The sequence below is a fragment of the Hyperolius riggenbachi genome, chromosome 6 (genome assembly GCF_040937935.1).
Source record: "Hyperolius riggenbachi isolate aHypRig1 chromosome 6, aHypRig1.pri, whole genome shotgun sequence".
In the NCBI taxonomy this organism is placed as follows: Eukaryota; Metazoa; Chordata; class Amphibia; order Anura; family Hyperoliidae; genus Hyperolius; species Hyperolius riggenbachi.
In genome coordinates this window covers 224,920,030-224,933,308 of record NC_090651.1, presented here as the reverse complement: position 1 = coordinate 224,933,308, position 13,279 = coordinate 224,920,030, and positions in this window count along the sequence as shown.

Genomic DNA, 13,279 nt, shown 5'->3' with positions numbered 1-13,279 from the left:
TAAAGAGAACCCGAGGTGGGTTCTAACAATGCTATCAGCACACAGAGGCTGAGTCTGCTTATACTGCCCAGCCTCTGTTGCTATCTCAATCCCCCCTAAGTTCCCCCTGCACTCTGCTTTGCCCCCATAAATCCTCAGCCGAGCTGTCGACACACAGCGTGTCGCAGCCAGCTGTTTACATCTCCAGCTGTCAGTCTCGGTGCTCCCCCGCCTCCTCCATAGCTCTGGTCCCCGCCTGCGTCCCTTCCCTCACCGCTGATTGGAGGGCTGAGGGAACTTAGGGGGGATCAAGATAGCAACAGAGGCTGGGCAGTATAAGCAGACCCAGCCTCTGTGTGCTGATAGCATTGTTAGAACCCACCTCGGGTTCTCTTTAAAGTAAGTGTCCAAGCAAATTAAAAAAAAAAGATCCATTTACCTGGGGCTTCCTCCAGCCCGTGGCAGCTGTCCTGTGCCTTCACTGCAGCTCCGGAGGCTCCTGGTCCTCTCCACTGCAGAACCTGACCTCGCCAAGTCGGGTTCCGGGTCGGCCTATTCTGTGCTTCACCACGCAGGTCACGTGGTCCGGCCGACGTCATCAGGATAGTACTGCGCCTGCACAGTACCGTCCTGATGATGTCGGCCGGACCACATGACCCGCGCCGTGGTGCGCAGAAGACGCCAACCTGGAACGCGACCTGGCGAGATCGGGTTTTGCAGCGCAGAAGCCCGGGAGGCTCCGGAGCTGTGGCGAGGGCACAGGACGGCTGCCACGGGCTGAAGGAAGCCCCTGGTAAGTGGATCCTTTTTTTTTATTTGCTTGGATAATTCCTTTAAGTGGTTAAATACAGTGGGATGCGAAAGTTTGGGCAACCTTGTTAATCGTCATGATTTTCCTGTATAAATCGTTGGTGGTTGCGATAAAAAATGTCAGTTAAATACTGTATATATTATATAGGAGACACACGCAGTGATATTTGAGAAATGAAATGAAGTTTATTGGATTTACAGAAAGTGTGCAATAATTGTTTAAATAAAATTAGGCAGGTGCATAAATTGGATTCCAAAATCTTTAGAACTAATTATTGGAACTTAAATTGGCTTGGTAAGCTCAGTGGGGGAGATTGATCAACGCATTACTGTTACTGTTTTTTCTTCTTAATCTGTTCTAACCAGCAGGGAGAACAGTTCTGCACACTGGCGTAACAATAGGGGATGTGACCCCTGCCGTCGTGGGGGGACCCGGGGCCCCCCTAGGGCCCGCTTGGGGACTTTTTGGGGGCAGGAGGGGTCGCAGCATAAGAGGAGAGCTGTGGCCGCAGATTGGTGGGGAGGGGGGAAATTCCCCCCCCCCCCCTTCCTCACCTCGGGCTCTCCTCTCAGCGCTCCCCTCCTGCAAGCAATCATTGGTGGTGCTCATGGCAGCCTCGGCAGGCAAGCTGAGCACATACCTCCTTCTGGCTGGTCTCTGATCACTAAGTGCTTTATGGAACTTCCTGTGTAAACAGGAAGTTCTATGAAGCACTTAGCGATCGGAGATCTACGGCCAGAAGGAGATATGTGCTCAGCTTTCCTTCCGCCGCCGCTGCTGCTGCCACGAGCACCACCAATGATTGCTTGCAGGAGGGGAGCGCTGAGAGGAGTGCCCGAGGTGAGGGGGGGGGGGAATTTTCCCCCTCCCCACCGATCTGCGGCCACAGCTCTCCTCTTATGCTGCGACCCCTACTGCCCCCAAAAAGTCCCTGAGCGGGCCCTAGGGGGGCCCCGGGTGTATTGGTTATCTCAGCAACAGCAATTCCCCTCACACACTGACTCCTCCTAGCTCCTCCTATTTTACAACCGTTTTAGAAGGAATCTGCACTATTTAGTGATTTCTTAGGCTGTCTGAGACATTTCTGCATGGATTTCTAAAAACCTCCCAATATTTTGTCTCAGACACTCTTGATAAATGTCCCACAGTGACCCCTGGCCTACATACACAAATGGGCTTGATCCACAAAGCAGTGCTAACTGTTAGCACGCTTGTGAAAAGCCCCTCTTTACGCCTGACTTTGTGCGCGCTAACTAGCGCTCGCACGCAAAACTTTGTGCGTGCGCGCGAAACGTAGCATCGCGCTGCAACGAAACGGCGCACCCAATGCGACTGTAAGGGCGCATTAAGTGAGACCTTATCGTCGCACTATGCAAAGTTAAGAAAAGAAAGGGATGTCCAGCTACTCCTCTGTAGGGTAAAAAGATCTCTCCGACTTTATTTAACACATCAGCAAAAACACAGACAACAGCCCACGCGTATCGGAGCTCAGCATGGCTCCTTAATCATAGCTAGCTATCTGGGTTGGTGTTGGAGCTACGTCGAAAAATGGGTGTGGTCATGAACCAGAATGTGGGTGTGGTCGTGGGTGGAGACAAGTTTACATGAACTAAGCAATGGTGGGACATTAGATTAGGACAGTGGTGGCGAACCTTTTGGAGGTCGAGTGTCCAAACTGCAAAGTCACTTTACTATCACAAAGTGCCAACAGCAATTTAAACTAAATACAAACGTTTTAACTCATACATGAACATTATGGAAAATTAAGTTGAAAATAAACTGTGAAGATAAACAATTTCATCCATCGTACTCCTGAAAAAAAATTATTCTTTTTTTTTAGAACCTCCCAGTTTCATTTTCTGTTTTAAAAAGCGGAAAAAGTAGGTTTAATGCTATTGTCTCATATGATGATGATTCAGCTTTTTCCATAGTCTCGCAGTTAGCAATCATGTGACCCCCAACAAGACAAATTCAGCAATCATGAGGGCCCCCCCCCCCCCCATCAAGACAAATTCAGCAATCATGAGGCCCCCAACATGACCAACTCAGCAATCATGAGGCCCCCAACAAGACAAATTCAGCAATCATGAGGCCCCCAACAAGACAAATTCAGCAATCATGAGGCCCCCAACAAGACAAATTCAGCAATCTTGAGGCCCCCAACAAATCATGAGGCCCCCAACAAGACAAAGTCAGTAACCATGAGGCCCGCAACAAGACAAATTCAGCAGTCATGAGGCACATAAATAGACAGCTTTTCACATAAATAGGCAGAATGCCCCCTTAATATGTAGACACCTCTCACCTGGCAGCAGTTCCCCAAAATACACTCAATCTGACAGCAGTGGTTCCCCAAAAATAGGTAGCCCCAGGTCTATAGGTGTCCCCAGAATAGGAGGCCAGTGGTATAGATGTCCCCAGAACTGGTAGCCAGGGGTAGAGATGTCCCCAGAACAGGTAGCCAGGGGTATATGTGCCCAGTATATGTAGTCAGGGGTATATGTGCCCAGTATATGTAGGCAGGGGTATATGTGCCCCAGTATATGTAGGCAGGGGTATATGTCCCAGTATATGTAGCCAGGGGGATATGTCCCCAGAAAAGGTAGCCAGGGGGATATGTCCCAGTATATGTAGGCAGGGGTATATGTCCCAGTATATGTAGGCAGGGGTATATGTCCCAGTATATGTAGGCAGGGGGTATATGTCCCAGTATATGTAGCCAGGGGGATATGTCCCAGTATATGTAGCCAGGGGGATATGTCCCAGTATATGTAGGCAGGGGTATATGTCCCAGTATATGTAGCCAGGGGGATATGTCCCAGTATATGTAGCCAGGGGGATATGTCCCAGTATATGTAGCAAGGGGTATATGTCCCCAGAAAAAGTGGCCATGTGTGCCCTAGTCCGGAATGAAGTGTGCAGCGGCTGGGCAGCGGGCGGAACTTACCTCCTCTCGTCGCACGCGCCGGATGGATTAGCCGCTACTCTGGTCTGATCCAGACCAGAGTGCGGCACCAGAACTTCCGGCGCAGGAGCGAGACGAGGTAAGTTCCGCCCGCTGCCCAGCCGCTGCACACTTCATTCCGGAGGGGACAGCGAGGGAGAGAGAGCCCCCTAAGGTGAGGGAAGGGGGGGGAGACGTCCGCCCTTCCCCACTGTGCCTATAGCTCTCTCTCTTCTCTGCGCTGCTCCCCTCCTTCTGGCTGCACGGGCACGCGGCCAGGGGGGGGCAGCGGGCGGCCAGGCTCGGGCAGATGCCCGGTTTTGCCGTATGTGCGGACGCCCATGGCGTTATGCATGGAGGAAAAAAACAGCATTCCAAGAAAAACACCTGCTAACTACAGTAAAATATGGTGGAGGTTCTATGCACATATGTAGTTTTGCTATATTTAATATGTACTTGTCTCTTTAAGAGAGGTGGGTTTTTTTGCTGGGCAGCTAGGGCGGAGCCTTTTTCTCCCTCCCGGCTATAAAAGATCCTACCTCTGTAGAGGTTCAATATAACTATGACTAAGGGCAAACTCTGAGCCCAGCACACATCAGTTGTGGCTGGATAGTGTAATGGTTAAGGGCTCTGCCTCTGACACAGAAGACCTAGGTTCAAATCTTGGCTCTGTCTGTTCAGTAAGCCAGCACCTATTCAGTAGGAGACCTTGGGCAAGTCTCCCTAACACTGCTACTGCCTATAGAGCGCGTCCTAGTGGCTGCAGCTCTGGCGCTTTGAGTCCGCCAGGAGAAAAGAGCAATATAAATATTCTGTGTTTGTTCCTGTGGCTTTTTCATGTCGTTGTATGTGTTTTTTTTCAATAAAGTATACCAGCTTTTACCTATCCCACTGAGTTTTGCGGATCCTCCTTTTCCTGCTGCTATCCATGGTTTGGCTAACCTGATCCTGCACCAGTTGGTAGGTTCTTATAGGGATTTCAGAGAGCGTTTGGCTTCCCATCTTAAAAATTCCAGGTTGCGCATCAATGGGCACCTTTAGCTCTTTACCACATCTATCACATACAGGGCTTCATGAGCATAGAGACATTTGCCTCTCTCACCACCTTCCAGACCCCTCCAGCTCCCAATCTTTCTGATTTTCTTGGACACACATTGGCTCTGAATGGCCCTGATTAAGGTTTCTGTGATGAAAGCAGCACACAGAGCTCTGTTGTGCCAGATAGCTCAGAGCACGCCAATTGCCAGATGAGCTTTATATTTTGCAGAACATCTGTTTAAAATATGTGTTAATCTTTTAATAGACGGCCTCTTATCAACCTCGCCTTCCATTTCTGGCCTTCCTGCTAGAATCAGAGATAGATGTGTATGGAAAGACTCCTTCAAAATGTATAGCTGACTTCTTAGGTTCAGATGCTGATTTATTGGAGGCTGGTGATGTTTTGATGGAAAGCAGCCAAAAAACGAACAGGTTAGCTCAGTTTTCTTTTATCACTCTTCATGAAGGCATGTAACAGAGCGAGATAAAAACTGAAATGGAAGGCCTTGTGTTTTCTTAAAGGTTAAACCTGTCCAAGTTGAATAACATGTTTCTTTTTAATGTATATTTAAAAGTGTCTCTGGCGGCAAGATACAATTTTTAGTTCTACGCAGCTGGTATAGCATTACTGCCAGAAAATAGCACTTCACTGTCCTAATGAATCTGCATGAGATGCAGTACACATGAAACATAATCCAGCTTTTATGAAGACAAGGCACAAAATATTGCTGGAAAATGTCACTGTGCAATGGAGAGATTCCATTTATTTATTTCCGCAATACTCTACAGAAGTCTATCAAACTGAAGATTCATCAGATAGTATGTTTCTTGTTACCTATATATTGTCTTCACACTGCTGTATTTGTCACCAAGATATCAGCACAATAGCAAATGAATCATAAGTCTAGTCTACTAACTAGATAACCCCAGTAACATAAAAGTACAGGTTTAATAGTTACTGTAAAACAAGCTACTGTAGTATATAGCCTGGTAGGTTAGTGCCTTGGTGCTTTGTGGGTAATGCGGCCCTGCAGTCACATGGGCTTCTGAGGTCACAGGACCTCCTGTGGCTGTATGGCAGTAAGTCCACCAGTGCTACCCAACACAGCTTCGTTGCAGGCTCTGCCTTTGTCAGCAATGCTAGACTTAGGGTGGAGAATTTGACAGATCATCATCTCCACTTGTCCACAATTTTGTTGTGGGTCCCTATGATATGCAGACTTTCCCCTGAGATTATACTACAGAAAGACTTATTCTGAGCTTTTATTGCAAAGCAGGTCAGGAATGCAAATCCTGGTTAAAGTAAAAGAGGGCTCTTTGAAAAAATACCCTTTTATTTTAAAGTATTCTGAAACTTCAGTATTTAACCACTTCCATACCAGTAGTCTCTTCTGCCCCTTAAGGACCAGAGACTGCTCGTACGCTAAACCGCTGCCTCCCGATGAATCGCCGCACACACCCGCCGCTCTCACTGGTCACAACGCTGCCCCATTGCCGCAGGCTCCTCTCTCTGCTGTCTCTATGACGGCAGAGTGCTGACAGCCGGTCAGGAGGCGCTTTCAATGGCTCCTGACGCTGTCTATCAATGGGAGCCAATGTGATTGGCTTTCCGTGATCACACGGTCAGGAGCCAATGAAAGGGGCTCCTGACTTGCTTACAGAGCTCTGCCGTCTTATAGATGGCAGAGCGAACGAACTGCTGCAGGTGCAGAGCGGCGAGATCGGCTGTATCAGTGGTAACGGCGGGGACGCGCGATTCATTGCAACATTGAATCTACGTCCAGTTAGAGCACCACCTGCTGGACGTAGATTCGTACTGCATTGGTCCGGAAACCAGTTAATATATTTAACAAAATAAGTCAAGAGACCATTGAGTCAACAATGAAGAAATAGACCTAAAGTTTTTCTTTAAATATAACTTAATTTTTAATAAATCTTTTATTTGGCTTTGCATTTAGATCTTTGTCCATTACCTCTTGAAGCTCAATAACACTGTACCTTGGTTTCCTTCCCCGTGGTTGGAGTTCTCTTTTGGGTTTTGCCTTGTAATGCATGCATCACATATGGACACAGATATTTGCACTGCAGCAACCAGTAACAACATGTGCCTCATGTCTCTGCACAGCTTTTCCCTTGCTGAGAGTTGATGATTGGTCAATGTCAGGGACAAGGATATGCTTTTCTACTTAATAAGAGGTGAGTTCTGTTTCTCCTACCAGACTCAGGTGTAACTGCTTTGTCATTTTAGAACCTGTATATCCATCAGGTGATGGAGACTCTGTTTATGCATACATTATTGAGTATTCATTATCTCATTAAAGAGGAACTGTAACCAAGGATCCAAGGAACCAAGGATGATCTTCATCCCAGTAAGTAGCTGACACCCCCTTTCCTGTGAGAAATCTTTACCTTTTTTCGAACAGATCATCAGGGGGATCTGTATGGCTGATATATTGTGGTGGAAACCCTCCCACAAGTTTCCGGTCTGTGAACCAGGGCCGGCCTTAGGTTTCACAGCGCCCTGAGCGAAACCTGATTTTTGTGCCCCCCCTTCATCCTCTTCCCACGTGCATATACACACACACACACACAGACCCATATGCTATTCACCTTTTCTCCTGAGATATCTCCTAGGACAGTGGTTCCCAACCTTTTTGACGTTGTGACACATCATGACAAATGCTCAGATCTCCGTGACACGTCACATACGTATAATAGAAAAAATACTATTAATAACCACAAATGGATGTAAAGAGTGCATTATCCTGAATACACCTAAAAATTAAGGCTATAACCTTTCAGGAATATTAACCCATTCGCGTTCCGTCGTTTTCACTTGAGAAATGTTCACCTCCCATTCATTAGCCTATAACTTTATCACTACTTATCACAATGAACTGATCTATATCTTGTTTTTCCGCCACCAATTAGGCTTTCTTTGGGGGGTACATTTTGCTAAGAGCCACTTTACTGTAAATGCATTTTAACAGGAAGAATAAGAAAAAAACGGAAAAAATCATTATTTCTCAGTTGTCAGCCATTATAGTTTTAAAATAATACATGCCTCCATAATTAAAACTCACGTATTGTATTTGCCCATATGTCCCGGTTATTACACCGTTAAAATTATGTCCCTATCACAATGTATGGCGACAATATTTTATTTAGAAATAAAGGTGCATTTTTTCCGTTTTGCATCTATCACAATTTACAAGTTTAAAATAAAAAAAAATATAGAAATATTTCATCTTTACGTTGATATTTAAAAAGTTTAGACCCTTAGGTAAATATTTACATGTTTTTTTTTTTTTTTTTATTGTAATGGTTTTTTTTTTTATATTAAACATTTTATTTGGGTATTTTTGGGAGGGTGGGAGGTAAAGTATAGTTTTATAATGCAATTGTGTGTTATTTTTAATTTTTTTTAAATTTTAGTTGTAGTTTTACTTTTTGGCCATGAGTTTGTTTACATGACGTCACTCTAAGCGTAACACATGCTTAGAGTGACGCAGGGGGGAGGGAACGGCCAGAAAAGGCGCAGCTTCCGAGAGAAGCTGTCGCTTTTTCAGCGGGGGAGAGGAATCAATGATCGGGCACCATAGCCCAATACATTGATTCCGTGGCTACCGAATCCGCGTCCGGGAGTGCGCGTGTACGCGCGCGATCGGCCGCGGGAGCGCGCATGGTTCCTGGACGTAGTTTCTACGTCCAGGAACCAAAATAGGTTAATAAAAAGTCAGTGGGACAGTTAGCCGTCTCCCTCCCCCCCCATTTAGAATGATAGCACAGCATTGACAATTTGCACCACGCGTTATAGCTGCAGTGCCCCCCCCCCCCTCCAAAACGCCCTCAGACTCAGTATAGGTAGGTAGCCAGGTATAGGTGCCCCCAGTATAGGATTTAATGTGTAGGTGCCCTCAATATAGGTTGCCAAGCATAGGTGCCCCCAGTATAGGAAGTCAGTTGAAGGTCTCCATCCCCCCATAGGTAGCCAGGCGTAGGTGCCTCCAGTATAGGTAGCCAGGTGTTGGTGCCCTCAGTAAAGGTAGCCAGCTATAGGTGCCCCCAGTATAGGAATTAGGTGTAGGTGCCCTAAGTATAGGCAAGCAGCTATAGGCGCCCCCTTGGAAGCCGGCGCCCTGAGCGACCGCTCCGGTCGCTCATATCAAAGGCCGGCTATGCTGTGAACCTTGTTACATTGTGGGAAATCAAATAACAGCTGTTTCCAAATGCAAAGCAAGTATCTCCCTCTGTGCATATGTACTGTATATCTATAAAAAAAAAAAAAAAAAACCTTTCAGCTTATCGCAATGTTAGTGGGTTTGGTTATAAATAATGGCATTTGGTGCTGTTTAGTTTTTTCTTGCCTGCCAATAGTAAATATGATGACGTGCAGGCTCAATTTGGATCAAACAACATGAATGAATTACATGGCGAATGAATACCAATAATTTCTCTTCCATTTTCTAACTTTTTACTTTGCAATATCTTGATGTATTTTTTCCCCTTTTCAGTAAAGTTCATCTTTACGAATTTCTTACTGCTGCTTGGGGATTAGTTAAAGGATTAGATTATCAGGTACATTTTTATAATAACTTGTGATTGGTTCAATTTCAACATTATTATTAGTATTTATATAGCACCGACATCTTCCGCAGCGCTGCACAGATTATAAATTGTCACTTAACTGTCCCTCAGAGGGGCTTACGACCACATTCACATGTCTATGTATGTTTTGTATAGTGTATGTGTCATAGTTATGGGCCAATTTCGGGGGAAGCCAATTAACTGTATGTTTTGGGATGTGGGAAGAAACTGGAGTGCCCAGAGGAAACCCATGCAGACACGGGGAGAACATACAAACTCCACACAGCTAGTGCCCTGGCTTGAACCAGGGACCAAGCACTGCAAGGCGAGAGCAGGGATGGTCGTAGTCAGCCAACTTCGCTACGCTGGAACTACGTGTTTACACAATTATGCTTTGCCAAACTACGGCTTCGAAATCAAATATTCGCTTCGTCTGCATTTCGTAGACTACGTGTTAAAATATGCAATTACGCGTAGTGCGAAGCATAATGTATGCGGATGCTTATGCCTGTAAGCAGAAAATTTTACGCATTAATTCCTCTCCAAATGCTTATATCGGGAACTCTTCTATGCGTACATTCCCCTTACCAATGCGAAAATTTGGAAGCATACAATCGCACGCGGAAAATTAGACACGAGTAACGCAATCATAGTTTTACGAACTACGATGTGTAGATGCGAACTACGATGCGTAAATTCGCACTGGCGTAGTTTCTGCTCATCCCTGGGCGAGAAGACTAGCCACTACACCATTGTGCTGCCCATAAATATATATATATATATATATATATATATATATATATATATATATATATATATTATAACATTTATGTGATTTAACATGTTATTTGGAGCTTTTGAAAGGAGTGTGTTGATATCTGAATCATTTCAACTTTTTTTCATTAAGAAAAAATGAATTTTAAAGAGCTATAATGAAAGGTAGGTATTATTAGAATTGTACATGAGGCCAATCCCAAAACTCAGGGCCAGCAGGCAGCAGTGTAGTTATGGCGCTATAAGCCCTGGTGCGAGTTCAATGAGCCCTCTCAAGCACACTATACTTACCAGTTGCAGGTTATGAAAAAACTAAAATGTGCAAAAAACAGCCAGTGTCTGAGAAGTATATATAATAAGAATCCAGCACTCAGTGGCGAAGCTAGTTTTACAACGGGGCCCCTGGGCCCCCCAAGCACTCTATACATAACAATTGATACGGCGCACCAAAACCTGCCAATGGCAACTACAGTGTCAGAGGTGCAAGAAGGGGATGGAGAACAGTTTGTTAATGATTACCACTGTTCAAAGCATCTATAGAAGTGATTATTATGAGCACAGGACCAATAGAGAGCTAATACTGAAGTTGAGGGAGGGCCCTTCGGGGCCCCTCTGGCCCAAGGGCCCCGATGCGGTCGCTACCTCTGCACCCCCTATTGCTACACCCCTGCCTGCACTGTAGCATGATGAAATCAGCCAATTCCAAACACAAGTGCAGCTCCAATACTGTGGGTCAGTGCAGGGATCTAAAAAACTAATGAAGGAGTGCTATCATGTGTTGATGCTTTTTTATTGATATCCCTAAAAACAATATTGCACTTACTAGAATTAATACATATGAGGCATGTAATGAACCAAGGATCTTTCCTCTCTGGCACCTAAGCCGTCTTTCCTCCATCAAAGCCGTGGCCAGCATCCTGGATGTACGGTAAGTGCGGAGTGCTCAGGTATGAGCTGGGGAACTAGCCAAGTGGATGATCCTACTGTACAAACAGCGTGCTTGTGACGTCATGACACATTTCGGCTGATGATCTGAGGAAGACAGATATCCACCAAAATGCGTCATGGCATTACATGCATGCTGTTTGTAAGATCATCCACTCAGCTGGTTCCTCTGCTCATACCTGAGTACTCAGAATTTCAGTAGAAAAGTTAATACACAGTAGTACACTCCTCCAATGCTTTTTTAGTGTCAGGGAAATAACCAGGGGAGGAGGGCAGTTTGATAATGATTACTACTATTCAACATTATGTAAAAGTTATTTGTACTAGTAGCATAGCACCAATGAAGAAGATTAAGGAAGAGGAGGGGCTCTGGTGGGCCCTTTAGTTCCAGGGGCCCTGGTGTGGTTGCAGCCTCTTTATTCCCCATTAATACACCCCTGTCATCATATAGTAAGCTGGAAAGACCATTGGTCTCTGCGGCAAGGACTAGATTGGAGATTTTTTTTTTTTAATTCAATTTTAATTCTACCTACCCCTGCCAGAGGCACCTGCTATGCCTTAGTCCGTGGACACCTAATTCATGAGTCAGCATATTGTCCTGATTGCCCATCACATGCCTGGACTTAGTTTTACACATGAGAGATTTTAGCTGCCATTGAGGATTTAACAGAAAGTTGAACATTGATCCTGTAAATCACTGTGGAAAAATTTTAAATAGGTCATGAATGTCCTTCAGTGCGTTGAGGAAGTTGGTGCCTGCGGTACATGGAATGGGAGCAGCTGTTATGCTGCCACCTGGTTAAATTAGTTAAGCTAGTTAGAGATGAGCAGGAAAAACATAAAAAAAAGAAAGAAAGAAAGAAAGAAAGAAAGAAAGAAAGAAAGAAAGAAAGAAAGAAAGAAAGAAAGAAAGAAAGAAAGAAAGAAAGAAAGAAAGAAAGAAAGAAAGAAAGAAAGAACGAACTGTCTCCAAGTCAGAGTCAGTATGCTTTGTAATGTTAAAGGAGTAAGCCATGGATATACAAAGTGAACTGGTTTTTTATCGTTCTGTGGCCCATATGCAATTAACCTTTTCTCCTGAGTTTTTGCCTTGGTGATAGTACTTTCTTGCCCAATTGTTGGTAATTTTTTAATTGCAATTTGCAAAAAAAGTTATTTTAAAGAGATGAAAAATTATCTCCATGTGAAATCTCAGGAGAAAAGTTATCTTCATATGGCCCTTTGTGTGTTAGTATGCTTGTATGAAAAAAAAAAATATTATTCATAAAGGACATCCGAGATGACAAGTGACATAATGAGATAGACATGTGTATGTACAGTGCTAAGCACACAAATAACTATGCTGTGTTCCTTTTTTTTCTTTCTCTGCTTGAAAGAGTTGCAAATTAGGTATGTAAGTGACAGTTTCTGCCTGGGTCGGGACCAGGTCAGACTATAGAATAACCCTCACTAATAAGGAATTACAGCCATAAAACACTTTCCTGGCAGAAAATGGCTTCAGAGAGCAGGAAACAGCTAAAAAGGGTCAATAGTTCATAGATTTTAGCTCTGGCACACTTCAATTAATGTGTCATTGAGAAGAGGCCATGAAACAGTAAAAATTAAAAAAAAATAGATTCAAATATAAAATAAAACCGTGGGATAGCTAAAAAAGTCATTTTTAGGAGAAGGAGGATTGATACAATTGTTTATCTTATTAGTTTGTCTTCTTTAACTACTTTAGGACCACCTCACGCCAATTGGCATGACCGCGGCGGCAGCCCCAGGACCGCCTAACGCCAAGTCTTGGGGCTGCACTTTGCAGAAGATCGCGCGCAGGCTGCGCGCGCATCTCCGGCTCGGGGGGCGGAGCTCCGCCCCACCTTCAGTCTCCTAGCAGCAATCGCCGCTCGGGAGACTGTTAGATGGCGTGATCGCCCCGTCTATTTACATGTATAGCGCTGCGATCGGCAGCAGCGCTGTACTGTGGACAGCCGTGTGACACGGCTGTCCACTCCTGAGGCTGGGGAGTGATCAGCTGTCGTACGCTGAAGCCTATGAGAGCTGATCACCCTTATTGGCTGGCAGGGGGGGGGGAGGGAGGGAGCAGGGGAAAATAAATTAAAAAAATAAACAAAATTTATTAAAAAATAAATAAAAGAAATATTTATAAAAACAAACAAACAACTGTGGAGCGAGCAGACCCCACCAACAGAAAGCTC